Source organism: Rhineura floridana, chromosome 9, assembly GCF_030035675.1.
Source record: "Rhineura floridana isolate rRhiFlo1 chromosome 9, rRhiFlo1.hap2, whole genome shotgun sequence".
Classification (NCBI taxonomy): domain Eukaryota; kingdom Metazoa; phylum Chordata; class Lepidosauria; order Squamata; family Rhineuridae; genus Rhineura; species Rhineura floridana.
Genome location: NC_084488.1, coordinates 48,975,428 through 48,979,792, shown reverse-complemented (window position 1 = coordinate 48,979,792; position 4,365 = coordinate 48,975,428). Strand labels below are relative to the sequence as shown.

General features: G+C 43.0%; 1 pseudogene; it reads right to left on the bottom strand.

Moving 5' to 3' along the window:
• Window positions 1-542: 542 nt before the first annotated feature.
• On the bottom strand, window positions 543-730 carry LOC133364406 (small EDRK-rich factor 1-like; annotated as a pseudogene).
• Window positions 731-4,365: the final 3,635 nt, after the last annotated feature.

Genomic DNA, 4,365 nt, shown 5'->3' with positions numbered 1-4,365 from the left:
ATCCAGACTGTTAGTTATGTCCAGGGGTGGGAAAATGTTTTTGGGTTGAGGTCCACATTCCCTACTATTTTTTCATGAAAAAAAATATTGTAAAAATAATGTATGATTAACTTTACAGCTGATCTTTACAAAGTGGAAGGCAAGTACAAAGACCTGAGTGGTTAAAAGTGTTATGGCTTTTGAATGCTGTTTAAGAGTTGCCATATAGGTTTTTCAGTCTGCTTCCTATTTAATAACTGGTGCAGTCATACAAGCCATTTCCCAAGCCAACACTTTTAACAATGAACACTGCAGTCAAGCTACTGGTACCATTACTAATAGACATGAAAAGGGAACTAAGAACTTAGAATCCAATATAATTGGGACAGATTCTAGGATTTCAATTAAAGCCAAGCCAGTTACAACAGCAACAGACATTCTAAAATAAATGCCTACTGGACAAGTGAGTAAGTAGAAGACACACATTTAATGGCTGGCTACTTGTACAAATATTCCTTTTCTTCAGCACTGCAGCGTTATTAGGTCCTTCACGGCGCCACAGATTATTTAGCTCCTGCCTGAAGAGATTTCTTCTCATCAGCTGCTTTCTGCTTTTGCTGCATCATTTGAGAGCCTCCCTGCTTCCTTGGAGAAGCCGACAAAGTATCCTCTTGTCTTTTTCCTTTATCCAGTTCTTGATTGTCTTCATGTTCTTTTGGCGGGCAAGTTCATGCTGATTCCCACTGGCCATGGCAAAACAATAGCCCCCGCTATGAAGCTATGCGCATGGCCAACAACTTCCCACCAGTCGCTCCAACCGCCAGAACCTTCTGCCTACACATGCCCTTCTGGGCGACCTTCCAAGGGCCACAGGCCAGTGGTGGGTGGGGCCAAAGGCAAAGTGGGTGGAGCAATCAATGTAAATTTGACCTTTGTGCAGTAGGCCAGTTCCTTCACAGTCACAAATTGCTCTCTGTCCTCCATCGACACAAACAAGAAGCATGGTCAGAGCTCAAGGACACATTCTAGCCAGACAAAAATACTCCAGAAGGGTGCAAAGGAGGGGTGTGGCTCAGGAACTGTATGGCATGGGGAAATCCCGAGGGCAAGATAAAGAGATCTGGAAGCCCACCTTTGGCCCTTGGGCATGAGGTTCCCCATTACTGCATTGGTCCCATTGAAAGTGCTGCAGCTAGACTTGGACCTCAGGGCCGACATCTGGGGCTCCACAGCCTAGGGGCCCCCAAAGGACCACTCAGAGAGCTGCAGCTTCTAAGGGCAGTGGCAAACAGGCCCCACATCAGCACTCAGGATGGTATTGGTGTACTGGGGTCGACATGGAGGCTGAAAATGATTGCTGCAGTATCCTTTCTTCTTATTTTTTAAAAAAGATTTTGTAATCTGAGGGCGGCCACCCTAGCCAGACATGTACATGCAAAATGTTACTTATTCCCAAGTAAATGTCTTTAGCCTCGGGGCGGCAGGAACAAACCCCATATTATTCCCACAGTCATGATTTAAGTGAGCTTAAAATGCAAAACCGCACATGCTTGGAGCATTTCAGGGTTGGTAAACCTTTTGTTTGTTTGTTGCTCTAATGTATCAGGAATGTAGAAGCAGCTGTAAAGCATGGAACTGCAGCGGGGGAATAGAAAAATCATAATTGTGTGCTTCAGAACTGAAGTAATACACATGGCCATCTAAAGCACAACCTCCCGTCCCTCGCCCTGTAAGACCGTTAAGAATGGGATCTAAAATTGCCCAGCTGTACTGTTGCCAGTTAAACCAATGGGACAAACTAGTTGTGACTAATTGAGTCTGCTCTGGGTCCAATCCATTAAAGATTGTTTCAGATAATTAACTGTCTAGCTTCTTATCTGTTAGTCAATTAACTCACTACCTTTTTGAAAAAAATGTACATATTGCAAAACAAGATTGAAGGCTTCTCTTGGAAGATCCTGAAGGAATATGCAAGATAAGTTAATAACCAGAAACTGTCATTCGCTGCTAGAAGAAAAAGTATCTTTATGTGGAAATATGGAGCACTGCCAATAATAGTAACATACCCAAATGGCTGTGATAGTAACATACCAAAACTAATGATTTTGAATGTACAAACTGAAGGGTTACCAAAACTGTATCTGTGCACCTGTCATATATGTAAATGACAGGTGCAGGTGGATGGAGGGATTCTTATAGGGAACCCAGTGGTGGCTGATGTCCTTTGGGACTGGAAGGGTCGAAGGCAGGAAGGGCAGTAGTAAGTGACAAATAGTAAGTGGTAAATGACAGTTTTGCCTCTGTCTTCCTCCCTGGTAAGTTCTATTAGGGGCAACCCTGAGATGGAGGATGAGGAAGCTGCCTGGCAGATCCATCCCCTGGACTGGTTGTAAGTAGGAAGGCAGGTGGGGGCTAGCTGAAGGCAGATAGAGTTTGGTGGGGCACAGCCCCATTTGTCCTCATAGACAATCCTCTACTAGGTTTTATTTGGGGTGGGGTTTTTTTTTTTTTGGTTAACCACAAATCAGTTTCAGTGGTGGTGGTGGTAGTGGTAGGAGACACTTCAGCTCATCCCAAGTGTTTTGCTGGTGCCTCTTCTCCAGAAGGCTGGAAGTTGTTTGTAATGTCATAGAAAGCCATTGGGATTTCCTGACTAAAAGGCACGCTGACTAAAAAACTGCAGGGCTGGCTCTAGGTTTGAGGAAGCCCTCGGCAAAGTGGGCCCCCTGGTGGACTTGCCTGGTAACAGGCAGCAGCACTAGCAGTGGCAACAGCAGTGATCTGATCAGTGCCTGCCAAACTGTGAGCCGCCACTTAAATTTCCCACCACAGTGTCTCTCACATAGCATTGCTGGAAATTTAAATGGCAGCTCTGAGACCTCTGGGGGGGGGGAGCATCATTTTATTTGCCCACAATGCCCTGGAACAATACTATGCAAGGGGCACACTGGGAAATGAAAATGACAGACTTGCTCCCCAACAATGATCAGAGGCGCCAAACTCTGCTGATGTGCTGGGGCCACAGCAGCTACCTGAGCATACCACATCCTGAGGCCAGTTTAGTCAAATTGGACAGGAATGCCATCTTTCTCTTTAATCCGATCTAGTTCAAGGAGGCCAGAACTGACATATGCATGCAGCTTGCATGGTAGCAGATCCTAGAAAAACTGTAGAGACTTTACTTGTTACAGGATGGCAATGAGGGTAGATTTTAATCTATGATTAAAGCTTTAGTTCAGGAATGGAAAGCCTGTGGCCCTTCAGCTAGTGCTGAACTACAAGTTCTATCACCTCTCACCATTGTCCATACTGGCTGGCGCTGATGGGAATTGGATTCCAACTTGGGATGGGGGAGGAATTAGATTCAGATCGCATTTAAAGCCAAATCTATCAAATCTGCCCTTTCTGAAACAACAGAACAGAAACACAGCCATATTTCAAAATTTGCAGTTATCTGAATTTTGCAGGGCAGTTCTCCAACCAAAAAAGCTTAACAAAAATGCATACATTAGGGGAAAATGTGAATAAAAATGAATATATGAGTAAAATAACATACAAAAATGCATTATATTAGAAGAAATTGCTTACATTCATCAAAACATACAAAGAGGTGTTTATTAGTAGAAATTTGAACTAAATTGCCGAAGAATTTTCATAAGGATCTTAAAAAAAAAAAAAATCACGGAAATGCGGAGAACTGAATTTCAAATTAGAAAAATAAGAAACTGAGAGAACCGAAACCTGACAGATCCTTCCATCCCTAATTCTAACAATACCTAGAGGGCCACAAGTTCACTGCCCCGTCTTGCTTCATTTATTCCCCAACTTAAAGTGCAATCCTATATGTTTCTACTCAGAAGTTTGTTTCATGGAGTTCAACGAGGCTTACTCCCGCTTTGGATTGTTGCCTAATTCACACAGGTACACATTGACATCATAATTTCATACAAGAAAAGGCCTATACTTCTGTTAAAGAGGAAACTTGCAAGTGTGGAGCCATGAACCTGTAAAAGGAGAGAAAAAGACAAACATTCAGCTGTTCTTAGTTTGCTTTAGAGGTGATAGAAAGTGGCGAGAGAGTGAACATATGTAATATGCTTTTTGAAACAAAAACCCAAAGCATGCAAACAGCTGATATCATGGTTATAATGAAGCCATTTAAACACACACATGCTCACACACACTGACTCCTATTGGGTGCCCTTTCCCGCAAGAATGATTGACTCATATTAGCCAGAGAAGAATGAGATACTAATGAATTGGAATGAAATAACTGAAGACATTGAATGGTTGTCAGCACAGTAATATGTATCACTGAACAGTAAAGTCAGAATCATTCAGACCATGGTATTCCCGATCTCTGTGTATGGATGCGAAAGTTGGACA